This window comes from Capsicum annuum, chromosome 3 (genome assembly GCF_002878395.1).
Source record: "Capsicum annuum cultivar UCD-10X-F1 chromosome 3, UCD10Xv1.1, whole genome shotgun sequence".
Taxonomy (NCBI): domain Eukaryota; kingdom Viridiplantae; phylum Streptophyta; class Magnoliopsida; order Solanales; family Solanaceae; genus Capsicum; species Capsicum annuum.
This window is the reverse complement of record NC_061113.1, coordinates 35,649,310-35,666,112: the sequence shown is the minus strand read 5'-3', so window position 1 is coordinate 35,666,112 and position 16,803 is coordinate 35,649,310. Positions and strand designations below refer to the sequence as shown.

Below are 16,803 nucleotides of genomic sequence, written 5' to 3'. Positions count from 1 at the left end.
TTGGGGCACTGGGAGGACGGGAAGGGAGATTAACTGATTCAGATCTAATGTTAGCATCTTCTACTGCGGGTGTCTCAGCAATATTTTCATTATCTTCGTCTAAATTAACCGCATCTACTTCATTTTCTTCTTCTATACCATAATTTTCCTGAGCTTCTACATAATTCATATCGTGAACACCTACACCTATTTCTTCCTCAAAAGGTGTACCAAGCGGTACCGGAGGCGAAGACACACGGGTATATCTACTACTTGAACTACTTCTACCGCTAGTAATTCGCTTTTTACTACCACTACCGCTTCCGGAACAAAAGTTTTTAACACCTTTAGTAGCGAGGTTTCTTAATTTATCCATAATATAAATTAAATTAAACTAAAAATATTCAAAATACACAAATATAATAAAATTAAATATTAAACAATTAATACAATAAATAAAAATTAAACGTAAGAGATGGAACGACAATACCAAATTTTGGAAGTATCCGAAGATTGTGACTTTAGAAACTTCCGCTCGTACTTTGTAAACAAAAAATTAAAAAATTAAAGTGAACACTTTAAGAAATTAAATATATTGAGTATTTGAGAATTGGGAATTGAGATTTGAGAGAGAATGAGATTTGAGAGAGTGAAAAGTTGTGTGAAAAATGATTTGAAGTTGTAGGGTATTTATAGATTTTTTTTTGGGATTAAAAAATATTTTTTAAAGTTTTTTTTTTTTTTTAATAAATGGGCCCAAACTAGCCGTTTGGACCCAAAAACGGCTATATAGCCGTTGGGCCAACGGCTAGTTTGGCCCAAAATCCAAAATATCTTTTTTTTTTTTAAATTGTTTCGGGCCGGGCCGATTAACCGGGGGCCTGGACCGGGCTTTGTCCGGGCCGGGTTAGCCGGGCCCATTTTAACAAAATAACTGGCCCGGGACCCGGAACCCTAAAGCCCTAGGACTTACCGGGCCGGGTCAAACCGAACCGGATTAGGTACTAGGACTGGGTCGGGCCGGCCCGACCCACTTGACACCCCTAGTTTGGCATATGAACCAAATTCAGAAAAAGAAGAAAAAAATTAGGCTATAAGATGCTCGTTAGTCTCATTTTATTCAATATATAACCACATCTGGTAGTTGGAGCCCAATGTTTGCGCATCAATAGCTAATCTTGTCTCTATTTGCCTAATATGAGAATGTAAAAACATTCTATATTCCCCCCTTTTATTTGGTAGTAAGTAGAGTGGAATTAACTGAAAATCCCTTTTTGTGAAATGCTCCTAATAAACACCAAGTTGTAACATTTTTGTTGAAGGATTAATGTAAAGTCGTAGGAAATTAAATTTGTTTATGATTTGATATTTATCCATGTTTAATTAGAATATTTAGGATGAAAATATATCGATATTCTAGTTCCTAACTAAATTTGGTTTTGCACTTTTATTAAAAAGGGGGCATTTAAAGCTATTTTTATACAACAAAGATGTATAGATAAAAAAGTACAGAATTCTTTGAGTTTATGAATAAAATATTTTTTTAAAAGTTGGTACAAAGCCTCTTTGATCTCGGTCTTTTCTTCGAATAATTTTTAATAAATTCAAATCAAATCAAATATTATCAATTTTTTAAAATTTAAATTCAAATCAAATAAAAATTAATTCATTTAAGTGGTTTGATTTCATTTTCAGTGTAGATCATCTTTTAACCCAAGCGTAAACATCCCTAAATGTCACTTAAAATCGTAACTGCGGGTAATTTAATTAATAACATTGATTAGCAAGTAATCTATCACTCCGTTCCAATTTGAGATGACACATTAATTAAAAAAATAATTAATAACATGCCTATTTTATCATAGTACCCTTATTAAATGATTTTTACAATTTAATTTGAAGAAAAAGTAATTAATGTAAAGGGTAAAATATGATTTTTTTTTATATCTACTTAATTAATGAAAAAAGATAAATAAAATGAGAAATTAAATTAAAAAATTTGGGACGAAGGGAGTATAACATAATATTGAATTACACCAATTGGTATAAAAACTTGGAACTACTATTGTAACTAGACTACTGTATTACTCTAGATATTATTCGTTTGTCTATGTTGAAAGAATGAACTGTACTGTTTACCGTACTATATGTATTATACCTTATCACTTTTTATTCTTTTCTATTGTACTTTTTATTTTTTGTGTTTGACATATCTCGTAACGAATGTGACTTCTTTCACTGATGGGGTAAAAGAATTGTTGCTACTCATATATTTTATAAGGTATATCTCTATTTATAATAATAACAAGATAAGCGAGGCCTATATTGAGCACGAGCCAAACATTTTATTTTAACAATATCGTAGTTATTTTTTAAAAACTTCTGGTAAAAAAAAAAAGCACAACACCTTTATCAAATGCTTGATAAAATGAAGCATATATTTACTTTAATGATGTTGTAAAATGAAGTACGACAAAGCATTTGTGTGCTAGAAATAGGGGCTTAACAGTCACTAACAACCAAAAATAATTTCAAGATTCTTTCTTGTCAACTAAACAAGTCAAAAGAGGACCTCCATTGTCATCATTCACCCCAAAACAACATCAAGATTCCTCCTTTATAACTAGAAGTGTCAAAAAGACCTGCATTGCCATTATTCATCCAAAACGAATAAAAACAAGTCCAAGATTCTTCCTTCCCAGCTTAACATGTCTTAAAGAACCCGCGCTGCCATTATTCACCCCAAGATCAACAAACAGAGCACTACAATAATGTATATTAAAAATGAACCATCAATCTACCATCATTTCCATGCTTATGTGCTAGTAAAAAGGGCAAAAAATAAACTATACATACTAATTTCTCTACTCTAGACAAAAACATGATGATTCCTGCAAACTAATCATTTTGTCACTATTGGACTATCAGAAGGCCTCCATACTTTTGCTAAACTAACTGGGCAAATTAAAACAAAATCTACACTAGACAAAAACATGATGATTCCTGCAAACTAATCATTTTGTCACTATTGGACTATCAGAAGGCCTCCATACTTTTGCTAAACTAACTGGGCAAATTAAAACAAAATCTACACGAAGACCGCCTTTAATATGGGTACAATCTATTTGCGTCATTGGAAATCGTATTCTCGTCATGACCGTGGAATCCTCAACTACAAAATCTCCCACATAGTGATGTACCCATGTACCTACATGTCCAAGTAACATCGTAATATGACACGTTGGCCATTTGATGTTGTTAATTGAAATTGCACCAATTTTAAGTCCCAGCAATGAATGTGATCGGAATTACAATCTCGACGCCCTAGCCTCTTTGTGACCCTACCAAGCTGAGGTCTAAAGAATAGACTATATGTTCCTGATTGGAATTGGAACTCAAGGTTCGACATAGAGGGGGATACATTAATTGATAATGAAACAACCAAACAGGTATTCAATTTTCATTTGCTTTTACAAAATATAATTCTATGTTACTTCAATAACTTCTTTAATTCTGTCACAATATTTCATGATAGGCGTGTCTGATTGGTGCATCCAAGCGAATGTCTGATGAACATACTCCTTAGATTTGAAGCTCTACATCAGCTTAATCATCTGTAAATTCGGCACATTGATTAATGGATGCTTGGCCAAATACTGTCAAAAAACAAAGAAAAGAGAAACGAAGTAAGCTTTAAACTAAAATATATTTCATACATTTGACTTCATACTCGAAAGAGAAATCTATATGCTAGGAAGCGAGTAATATTATTAGCAGGCAGAATGCTTTGCATGTTAGATAAACTCAAGTCTTCTACTTATTTTGATCTAAATCTACTCCTATTGAGAGTGAAAGCGAGTCTGGTGCAACTTTATGACTTTTATGCTATTCCCTACTTCAGGAATCAACAATAGAAATATTGCCCATTTGAACACAATTATGTCCATGATAAACAGAGAAACTCACCAATCATCCCTAATATACTCGATGGTGACACAATTTTCGTTTTGTGCTTCTGCACCATTCACGGAAGGACTTTCCACATCAGCTCACCAAGCAATTGTGACAAATCAAATAGGAAACAGTTATATTTCAGATGACAAATCAACAATAAAATCACAAAGGCGCATGTAATTGTAATAATTTCTATGCGTCTATAATGGACATTAATATATCATTGAAATTTATGGTGCGAACAGAATATAAGTACAAACCTTAGTTGTAAGCTTACTTTTACATCATTTTGAATCAAGAAAGAAAAGCTCAAAATAACCTTTGATTGTTGCTTCATCTTTCGACCTCGATAAAAGCAGTAATTTAATTTAAGAGCAGTAATTTTCTTTTTCCATGAGATATAAAGGATAGCAAGGAGATAGTCTCCAATACAGAGTAAATCTCCACAGTGATAAACAAAACAGAAGGTGAATAGCCTCACCTATTTTAACAGTTCCAAAAACCTCCAAAGAAAAAATGAAAGTTAACAACGATCTACCCGCCCTACTGGATGAACGCCGCCGTGAAATTGTTGCTACTGATTTCAACTCCAAATAGAAAAGGCCATGATTAACTCCCTCCTAAAAAATCCAAAACAAAGAAATGTCGCTTCAAGTTCAAGCTCACTTTCTACGATGATGACGTCATCCCAAATAATGACATTTTTTATCTTTTCACTATGGAATTAACCAAGTACAATCATTGCAGAAGTCTTATGGAGGTTAAGATGAAGGGCAGCGCAGCAACAATAAATGGAGAGTGTTTTAGGGTTTACGTGAAGGTTTAATGGGTGATGATGTTGAAGTTGGGATTAAGAGGATCGAAATCTTACTGTTTGTGATCCGAGTGGGATATACGTGTGGGTTTTTGAGTAGCTAATGAAACACGTGTTAGCTGTTGAAAGAGAATACAAGCAATATAGTGTTGGGTATAATGACACCTCTCTGTTGTATGTGTAACTCTAACATCAGATGTGAAAATGTAAAGCTGTAAACATATGAAATGCTATGGTCATATAGTTATTATTAAAATGAGGTAAGACTAAATGTAGTAGACGCCAAGTCCGCAATATAGTAAGGTCTTTTGCTTCCAATTTCTATTACCTTATCAATTTTTTAGCAATAAAAATAGAAATAGCCAAAAACAATCTATCAAAAATATAATCTAGCTATCACCAAATAAGCTAGCCAATGTGCTCTTTAAGGCCATATTAAAACTGAAGAAGAAATGTGAGAAGTCCGTACCAAATGAGGAGCTTCAATGCCTGTGGGTAGGTAAAATAATGCACATTGTTGTGTTGAATCTAGTCCGCAGCAATAAACCTGTGTATTGTTGAATCTTATATAAGCACATTTAACTTAAATAGTTTAATACTCCTATCCTCTGATAAGAAGAAATTCCTATGTTTCTTTTAAGGATCACTGGGTAATCATCTTTTTTCATTTTAGCCTGCAATTCAGTTTCTTTAATTTCTCTGAAGTTGTCCCATAAAGTGAGAAGGAACTGGATTTTTCTTAAGCAAAAGGTATTCATTGCCATTTCTTTCAGAATATCTTATAATAATGGATGTACTTTCAAAATAGAAACAATGTCTAATATGAAAGGTTCTACTTACTGATCGCCGGTTATAGTAATCTCTCGACACGTATTTTGAGTGTGAGCTGCATATTTGAAGGGTCACAATGGATAATAACTCTAAGAATATCTTCTAGTAAGAAATAAGATAAATATAGTTAGCGTGTATGTGTGATGACATAAATTTCGACCAGCCAGTGATTGGTAGAAATAATGTACCAATTTCTGTAGAAGAAGTGGGAGTCATATGGCGACATGGTACTAAGCTGTAATATTCAGCTTGGTTCGCGGTGGCAGTGGTTTCTCAAGCTCCTCGGTTGGGTTGACATGCTCTACTGTAGTTTCTTTTTCAAGTATCAAATAAAAGGCATGTATTAGTCTACCATATGATATCGGTGAAATCTTTACCCATGCAGCGAAGATCAGATAGGTGTCCATATAATATTCAATATCATCATCATACACAACATCCTTAATTTGTTGTCCTGTAAAGTTGAATAACTCTGCAAGATGTAGGTAAATAATATAACTATGCGTAGGATAACAGATATGAGCACTATGTAGGTGAAAGTACCTGTTCATATGCTAAAATCAGATTTCCTTCTCAAGGCATTGTCTCTCTCGACTCATGTCAATGATTTGAACTTTGTAGGTCCAATCAGGTGTGTCAATAGTTATCTAATCGATGTTGGACGCCATATGTCCCAGAAGATATCTTAACAATGATACAGGCAGGAAGAGTTAGAGAGCTAGACCAATTAGGTTTGTGTTCAATTTGCATAAGTTAAAATTAGGTGCATATCCTCTAGCCAATGTGTTGGCTCTAGCTATCGATAACTTATATATGCAAATTTAAACACTCAAAATATGGTGGGCTTGCGGTAACAAGGCATTCTCATAATCCAATAAGGGATCCAATGGTAATTAATGTGTTATTTCATCTTGAATTCCAAAAGGCCAGACATCACAAAACCTCCAAGCTAACAACATATAAAAATTATAGGAAACATATCCTCTTTGCAAAGGCGTGAACAAGGTAATGTGCAATACTGAAACAAATCTTACAATGATATTTAACAAGGCTCGAGAAAATATAATATCCATGTGATTCTAGAATAACAATGTGTAAACTATCCATGATTTAGCTAATTACCAGTATAATCTTGTATCCCCCCTTAAACAAAGGAGAAAATTCAAATTAACCAAATGAATCTCAAACTTAAAATGTTGATAGGAAATAACATTTTAGTTACATCTGAAAGTACAAACATTTACTTTTTTTTTTCCAGCTTTTACTCAGAGATATTAGATATGATGAAGACAAAAAAGATACAAACCATAAGATCAGTTGCTTTGTTTTCAAGAGTTCCTGCACTGACATTTTCAATCATAGCAACATCTTAGGAAGTACACCCTCCTTTCTCTTCTTTACCAGCTTCTTCTGTAGCTTTCTTTGTGGCTACTTCCTATCTCGCCCTTTGCTCCTCCATTAAAACTTAGAGTGCAAGAGCAAGTTTTGGATCCAAATTAGGATCTACACTAAATTCATATCCAGACACTCCACCAGTGGCAGCCGCAGCAGCAGCCAATCCACTTCCACCCTCACTATCTCCAGTGAAAATAGAAATACTGCCAATCACAAATGAGGGATATAACTTATTAAGGAATTGTTTTTCACAAGTAAAATTCAAGTTGGGCATACTATAAAACACCCTATGTACAATAGAAAGAAAACATCATATAACACTGACTTGTAACTTAAATTAAGAAACTAAGCAGGGATTGTAGATATCTAAAACCAAAGCACACTCAAAACTTTAAAGACATGACTGCATGTATTTTAAGAAACCAAGAAGGGATTGTAAACAACTAATACCAAAGCGCATTCAAAACTTTGAAGACATGATTGCATGTATTTACTCATATACCTTTGCACATCAATGAAACAACTAAAGAAGGAGAGAATATATTACTCTATATTTCACTCGAAGAAGTTGTACAAACAAAGAAACATTACATCAAAAAAATGAAATGAAACATCTATAGCACAACGAAATCATGAAAGTAAAAACAGGGAAAATAATAATAGAGAGACAAATTCCATCAATTTGAACTTTCAAACTGACTAAGTCCCACCAATTTCAATCTCTAAAGCGATGGAGCTATAAAAGGGCGAGATCATACAAAGTGAGAAGTCATTGTTGGTCATGCAGGGATGTAAAAACCTTCCACGTGCTTAACCACTAATGAAATAGGGCCAGGAAGAGCAATAAATTAAAAGGGTCTGATGTATATTTTACAAAGACTGAAGTACAATCATCCGATGTTGTGATTCTCCAAAGCTTGTTGGCTTATATAAAAGGGTAATAATAATATAAGTTGAATTAGAAACTTCTAAAATCAGAAAGATATGACAACCTAAATTACGCGTACACATGTACTTCTTTTTGACCATATATAATAGTTAAATCTTGTTGAGTTTGGTTTGTAAGTTTCGAAGGAGATGTTGAAGTATCAGATAGAAGGCAGAGTGTTATATATATATATATATATATATATATGCTCATCTCAAGACAAAAAATGAAATTCCTTAGCAAACAGCCAAACACAGCCTCACATTTCAACAACCATGATAAAGATCAATAAGTTAGATTCAACAAATTGTAAGGATAAAGGACTAAATTAAAGCAACAAAATCCATAAAAAAACAAACATTGAACATCACACTTTCGACAAGGAAAGAAAATATGTGCAAATTCTCAGATGGCTATTGTTCCTAGCAGCTTGTTAGATTAATTGTTACATATTGTGTCATAGAGTATTATATTGTATCATATTATTTTAATGAATATATTGTTCGGATAGATCGTATCATCTTTTGTAATTATATAATTATACTTATGAGCAATCTGAATTATAAACTTAAAATATTATTTGAGAAAGTACAGTACAACAAGGTAAATTATTATATAAAAAAATAGGTAAAAAATAAAATAGAATTATTAAATAATAATCAAAGTCAAAATGAGTGGAGAAAAGAAAAAAGCTAATGAAATCACCAAATCCTTCGTTACATAGGATGAATAAGGGAACAAAGTACAAAAATAAAAACTAAATTAAGATTAAAAAATGAAAGAACAATAAAGTAAAGAATAGGAAGAGAAGATAAATAGATACAAGAAGATAACAAAAGGGCAACCAAAGGGTGTATCAAATCCAAAGACCTCCCTTATTGATTACGTATGATCACCTAGCTCTTACGTAGATCACAAGGGAATCAAATTTCTAAGCAACCAACATTTCTAAACGAAAGATCAACACAAGCTATTCCAAGCTTGTCACTTAGTCATAAAAGAGTATGCATTCATAATTCATCAAAAACTAACTACCAATTGAAAGAAGAGCCCTATTTATAGTCGAGGGTTAATTATTACATCTTATAGGACCAAAAGTGACCCATTTGGGAAATACAAGGCATAGAAGCCAACTAAGCATCAGCTTGAGCAATTCTAAAGTATATAGGGTGCACATGAGGCACATAGTGAATCGTTTTGACCCGCTCTAGCAGATCTAGAGTGGGTTGGGCCCACATCCATAGCATGTGGGATTCATGTCACCTTCCGAGGGCTTTTTATCCCCATTTTGCCTTCCCTTGGCTTATTTAACATCTCTTGGACCCCCTTGATCATCATAGTCATCCAATTGGCACCTTTTGATAGCACCAAGAAGTTATCAAATGCCTCTTGACCTATAAACATCCTCTCTAATAATCCAGAGGCCATTGGATTGTATCATCCTCTCATTTTTGAAGAATATTCATCCTCGAATCCATAATTTTTAAACACAAGAGAAGAACACACAATCAATATATCCTCAAAGCTCGAGGGTTAGCATAAGATTTTATATCAAAGTATCCATGCCAAGGGGGTACACATTTGACATATATCCAAGTATAAAAATAATGAATTAGGGGTATGTAACCCCACAAAATAAGAACTACTTGTCCACTCAAGAGATTTAGATAATGGGGAAAGATAGAGGAACCATGGTAATCAATCAGCCACTCATGAAAGTTCACATGGGTTCCATGTCTTAATAGGTACATAACCTCTTTAAAACACTCATCTTTGTTGGAGATCTTCCCCTTACACAATATGGGTCCATCAAGTGGATTATAAATCCCCAATAAAGACTTTCCATCACAGGAAAGGATGTTAATATTCTCAATCAAACTTTGCTTGTCATCTAGACCAAGCATCAAGCTGGGTGTATGGAAATCACCATATTCTATTAGGTCACCGGGGTCAAATGAAATAATTAGCCAAGAACATGGGTCATGGCAATACTCACTTTCTCTAAAGGTGCCATTTTCACCATTAAGTTTACCATTTACATGACCATTGACAATTTTATAAGTAAAGAAAAGGTAGAGAAGGGTATCATGCAAATTAACTTCAACTAAGGTGTCCTCATGCTTATACTCATTATTGAATCCAAGATCATCACTATGAGTATTCTCATCAACAGAGGACACAAAGAAGAAGGACCAATTTCCAAATAAGTATCACCTTTCCTTTGAAGGGGTGAATCCTTAAGAAGACACAGATCACCTCAAACATTAAAGGAGTCATTACTCAAGTAATCACAAGAATCAAGTAATTCATTCTCATAATTATCAAACAAGAGTGGGGTGTCATATAAAAGATCACAACCACAATCATTTTCATAGGAACAATCACAAATTGAGTTTCTCAAACATTCAAGTAAATCAAAGTTATCATTACCCAATTGATCATTCCTTTCCAAAACTTCACATCCCTTTCCCTTAAGAGTACTATTATCTTCAGAGAAGGGATTCTATCCTTTGGAAGAATGTTATCATACCATAGCCGATTGTCATATAGGATATAACCCTCAAGATGAGCTATATCATCAACATGATCCATAATACTAGGTAATACATTAGGAGGGATTATATCATCTTCAAATAAGACATTGTACTTAAAGAAAGAAGGATCAATCCAAGAAGGATAACTAGAACAAGAAAGTTCATTCACACAATTATTAAGTTTAGAAGAGATTTCAAACACATGATCATCCATATGAGCCAAGCAAACAATAGGATCTTCATTACTACTCACTTGAGGTTCATTAACCACATCAAAAATATCCTCAAGTGGTGGAATAGATTTACACATAAGTTGGTCCATATTATTTCTACAAGACAATGTACCATCACTCGTCACAATGGCTTCAACACTAGGTGAACACAAATCGATCTTACTAGAAGAGTTAATTTTGTCATCATTAGGATCAACTAGTATGTAAGACCATTAAAATTTTAGACATTTTATCTATGGCCTTTTCATATTTGAAAAAATTAATTTTTGACTTAAATTGTGTGTATAGGGATGTTAATAAGGGGTCCCGAGAGAGTTTTGGAATTTTTGAGAGGGTATCGGGGTCATTTTAGAATTTTGAGGCAGTAAGCTTCTGTATTTTTGGCATCCCACGGAGGATAGCCTCCATAATTTCAATGTGGCATGGAGGCAGTGTGCCTTCATGATAGCACCGTGTCATGGAGGATAATCTCTGCAATAAGCAACGAGGCACAGAAGATAGCCTCCGCGATAAGGCTGTGCCATGCTGATGTTTAAAATTCACATTGTCTTTGTTTTATTCACTTTAGATGAAGGGATTTTGGGTTATTTCACCTATGTATGACCCTTAACATAAAATAAGTTTATTTTCATCAGTTTCTTAAAGATCAACTGCTCTCTTTCACTCTCAAACTCAAAACCCAAGAAAAGCTTAAGGTTTTCACTATGCATTCATCTACCCGGTTCCAAGCTCCAAACTACTTTTAATTTTTTGTATGTCTAAGGCATGCATCTCTTCCCTAAATTGATTTTATATAAAAACATGTATTAAATTGTTATCCATGTGGTTTAACTGCGGAGTTTAAATATGGGTTGAGGTGTTTGGAATGATTATTGCACGAATTGAATTCGTATAGTTTTGAATTGATTGTTTATGCTATATTTTTATGAATTTAAACTATTTAAATGCATGAGTGTAGGAATTGGAATGGGGAACATGGGCTTCCCCAAGCTTGATGGTTTAATGGTTTGGAATTGGCTTTAACTTCAACCCAATTTGTTAGATTTGATTTGAAACATAGATATATGCATAAATTACTTCACTTTTGAAACCTTCTATTGCATAAAAGGTTAAAGGGATATAAATTGGCTTTTTAAAGGCCTGGGTGGCCCTGGATTGATTTTGAATTGAAATTTTAGAGACCTATTGGATGATGGGTTAGAGTTCTAGTTGGCTAAATGGGTTGGAGTCATATTGGCTAATGGGTTAAAGTCCAGTTGGCTAAATAGTTTTGATTGACATAATAACATTGGCTTACAAGCTTGTTTACTTAGTATGAAAACACCATTCTATAAATGCCTCAACAGATGACTCCTTGCTTAATGGTTGGGAAGGTGTAAATATTTTAATTAGAATTAAAGAGGGTTGTGTAGATAGCCATAAAAGTGGAGGTCCTGATACTGGAAACTAGCATCTGCCAGCATGAGGGTTATTTTTAATGACCGTGTGGTTGTTTCATACTTGATATATATATCATGGATAGGGTAGGGTCGTGGATTCCTAGACGTTCTATAATATCTTTGATTCATTTGGCTAAAATGCACTGAGGCCCATCCATCCAGTGGGAGAGGGTGAGGGGGGTTGGAGCTATATAGACCATGGGTGTTTTTATGATGGTCAAGATAAATAGTCCAGGCTAATGTTTTCACTCTTATACTAAACCTTTCTCCCTATCCCAACATGTTATATATATATATATATATTTAATCATGGGCATATGGTTATGGACTGATTTTGATCATGATGTTATTTTATCCCTTCTTTGAGTTACATGCTAGTGCTTACCCCGCTAACCGTCCCCAAACTCTGTATCCCCATGCGATGCAGGGTCTGAAGATACTTCTGCTTACTGCGCGGGTTCAGAGATACTTCTACTTTCTTGCGCAGTGATAGGTGATTTTTGGATCATACGTGAATCAGCTTGAAGTAGTGAGCCTCCTTTTTTCAAAAGGCTTGTTACTTCATGATCTTATTTATGTCTATACTATTGTTGGATCCCTCTTTTGACTATAGTTAAAGGCATGTCTCGACTTAGGTTGTTCTTTGGATATTAGAGGCTTTGTGGATTACTCTGAATTGGGATTGTTGTTGGAAATCTTAGATTCCTTTGAGCCATTTGTTATCTTACTCATGTCTATTTGGATTTCTTTTACTATCATATATGTATTGTGTTCTGATTGACTAGGCAAATGGGGGTGGTCTCCGCTCCTTGGTAGACTTGACATTTTTGTCACAATGATATGGGAAAAACAACAAAAATACAAAACAACTCTAAAACTGTCCACTAATCTTAAGGATTTGAGGACTAAGATGGAGACCACTCTCGGATTCACTACAACAACAAAAATATGAGATAACAACGGTGCATTTGACACCAAAAACAGCAGCAACACAATGATAACAAGATGAACACAATGAGAAAAAATTTCGGATTCAAGAAGGACACAAAACAGTCCACTATAAATCTACAAAGTGCAATAAGATAAAGATAGATAGATAGACCAAATGAGGGAATAATATTAACAACCCAAGACTTGTTACACTCTTGGACCTTTAATACTACACACAACACAAACCTATCTCTTACGTTGGTATAAGAGTGACCTCGATCTCCCAAGCATCCAACGTTTCCAAACTTGAATCCAACACGAGTGATTCCACACTCAAGTTGATTTCCCTAGTTACAAGTTTCAGATTTGTGGTCTTCTCTCCTTAGAGAGAAAATGTTTCTAAGTGTTATACAATATTCATATTCATCAAAAACTAAGACAAAAATGACCTACAATGTTCTATTTATACTAGGTTACAACTAGAATACAAAATGACCAAAAGGCCCTTTAATGAAAAACCTCAAAATGTCGCTCATGGAGTGTAGTGTAGGTTCGGTTTTAGTGTGTGTTTTAGGCCCTCTTTTGCATTGTTATTGCACACTCTAAGCCTCGGGTTCATTACACTTTCACACGTCCATCCTCGTGGTCATACTTGTATCATCCTCTCCTTCTTGAAAAGGATTCAACCTCGAATCCGTACCTTGCAAAATCAAGAGAAAATAAACAAGCACACATTCTCATGACATGAGGGGTTAGGGTTAGCAAAAATAATACATCAATATGCCATGCCGAGGTGGAACAAACTTGAAGTACATCCATGGATCCATTGTGTTGGACTTAAAAAACTTAGTACAAATGGCACAAAGGAAGTGGTCACCACCAACAAAAAGAGATAAGGAAGAACCTTGTCTTCCTTCATTAGCACCCACAACCAAACATTACTTGTCGTTTTGACCAAGCATTAAGTGGGGACTATAGAGATTTCCAAATTCCAAGAGGGTGCCAGGATCAAATGGAAAAATTAGCCAAGGGCCTAAGCCGAGGCTAGCCCTTTCTTCCCCTAGAATGTCACTCCCACATTCACACACTAAAATATTTTCATTCACATGGTCTCTATGAACGAAAATAATTGTAATGCTTTTACCACACAAGATGTTCAAAGAGTCAAGTGCATTATCAAGATCAATTCTATAGACATCATCACTAACTTGATAATTTTTAAGCACACTATTCACATGCTCAAGTAGTGAACTACATTTAAGAGTAAATTGATCATCATGCACACCAAGAGTACTACAAGAGTACTCATTTTCGAGACTACACATTCCTTTCCCATAAGAGTACTCTCATCTTCCAAGAAGAAATTTCCATCTTTAGGAGGAATGTTGTCGCACCATAGTAGGTTAGCATATCGGATATAGCCTCCAAGGCAAGCTACACCATCATTTTCACCACTAAGTCCATTAGGAGTGCTTATATCATCTTCAAACAAGACATTAAACCTAAAGAGATCATGATCTATCTCGCGGATAGATTTGGAACTAGTAAGTGATTCACTCTCTATAAGTTCACTATCAAGTACCAAAGATGTTTCAATCTCCTCTTTACCTTGGTGTGGGTCGGGGCATCCCACCTCTTCCTTTGGGAAGCTCTCAGCACAAAGTGTTTGAACAAGGGAAGTTGGATTTTGTGGGATAAGTTTAGGTAACAATTGGCGTAGCCTTTCCACGTGCCATTTCATTTCTTCAATATCGTCATTGATGCGATCAAACGTGGCATCAAGATTAGTGGAATCCATGGTACCTAAAGCAAAGGACAATAACAAACAACAAAACAAACTTGTTAGTTCAAAATACCTCACTGCACTCTCACTCTCGATTTTACCTCACACTTGGTTTCACAAGTGTTGAAAGCCGGCTTGTACTTCGCGAGTGATTGAGGGTGAGTCTACTCCTGCCCGGAATAGATTTTCATTTGAGTTGACTCAAAGAAAATTTGTTTACGGAATTGAACCAACAAGATACAACGAATTCACAAAAGAAAAAAGCACACAAAGAACGTTAACATGAACAAACGGATACAAAACTAATTTACAATCTAGTAGGAGTTTACTAGCTTGTCAATTAGCGTTCGGATCAATCAAACGAAACTACGAAACAATAAAAAGAAACTAAGAAAATCTCAAATTTGAGCCATAATTGGTGCGTGAACAGTAACAATGTTGATGTGGCAGCATATAATTGGTTGCGGTTTCTAACATTTTTTGTTGTCCAATTTCAAGTCTTGGTCAATTTACAATTTAGGAATTGGTGGAATTTATTTTAAGGAGGGAAATTCAAACAAGTCTTGGAGACTTTTCAAATTCAAGTTTTCAAGACTTTGACTTTCTTGTACTTCTCCTTATAATATAAACCCTTGTTTTATGGAAAGTTGTTGGAAAGTGGTTGAGATGTGATTGACTATTTGATGAGTGATGGGAAGTCTTTCAAGACTAACAAAGCTTCACCCCTTTTCCCTTCACCTTTTATAGATCTAATGGTCACTTTATATTAACAAGCTATGAAGGTTGTGAAGAACTTCAAGAACAACATCAACAATCACCCAGAACAACCAACAACAATCTCCAAAAATACCACAATTTTCACACGGCCAACTTCTAATTTTCACAATACAATATCTTCAGCACTTGGCCAAGACAACTACAATTTCAACAAAATGGTTCTTAGGCCACCAATGAACAATAATATCACGTGGATAAGCTAATAACAACAACAAGATGAAGACCACAAGACCAAAACAGTCCACCACAACAATATTTCAACAACAATTCGGCCAAGCCTTATGTTCGCGAACACAACACCAACAATGTAAGCTCAAACTTAGATTTAGTCTCAAGAGTGTTAAAGATGAAGAAAACTAACACAATAAACAACAAAACAAGTAAAAATCTCGGCCAAGACACAGCGATAACACAACTTTAGCCAAGAACACAAAATGGACAGATTTGCTTCTTTTTTTCTGGAATTTTCAGATTTTAATTTTTTTCAAGTGAGCTAGCCCAAGATTTGATCTTGTAGGAACAAGATCAAGCCATTCTTTGATACCAATTGATACGGGAAAAACAACAGAAACACAAAACAACTCCAAAATAGTCCACTAATCTTAAGGATTTGAGGACTAAGATGGAGAACACTCTCGGATTCACTACAACAACAACAATATGAGATAACAAAGGTTCATTTAACACCAAAAACAGCAGAAACACAATGATAACAAGATGAACACAATGAGAACAAATTTCGGATTCAAGAAGGACACAAAACAGTCTACTATGAATCTACAAAGTGCAATAAGATAAAGATAGATAGATAGATCAAATGAGGGAATAATATTAACAACCCAAGACTTGTTACACTCTTGGACCTTAAATACTACACACAATACAAACCTATCTCTTACGTTGGTACAAGAGTGACCTCGATCTCCCAAGCATCCAACGTTTCCAAACTTGAATCCAACACGAGTGATTCCACACTCAAGTTGATTTTCCTAGTTACAAGTTTCAGATTTGTGGTCTTCTCTCCTTAGAGAGGAAATGTTTCTAAGTGTTATACACTATTCATATTCATTAAAAACTAAGACAAAAATGACCTACAATGTTCTATTTATACTAGGTTACAACTAGAATACAAAATGACCAAAAGGCCCTTTAATGAAAAGCCTCAAATGTCGCCCATGGAGTGTAGTGTAGGTTCGGTTTTGGTGT

General features: G+C 34.6%; 1 long non-coding RNA gene across 1 annotated transcript; it reads right to left on the bottom strand.

Moving 5' to 3' along the window:
• Positions 1–3,336: 3,336 nt before the first annotated feature.
• On the bottom strand, positions 3,337–4,408 carry LOC107863936. The gene is made up of 2 exons (XR_001672498.2): positions 3,946–4,408; positions 3,337–3,635 (listed from the first exon to the last, which is right to left on the bottom strand). It is a non-coding gene; the product is annotated as an uncharacterized LOC107863936 (long non-coding RNA).
• Between the last annotated feature and the right edge of the window lie 12,395 nt (positions 4,409–16,803).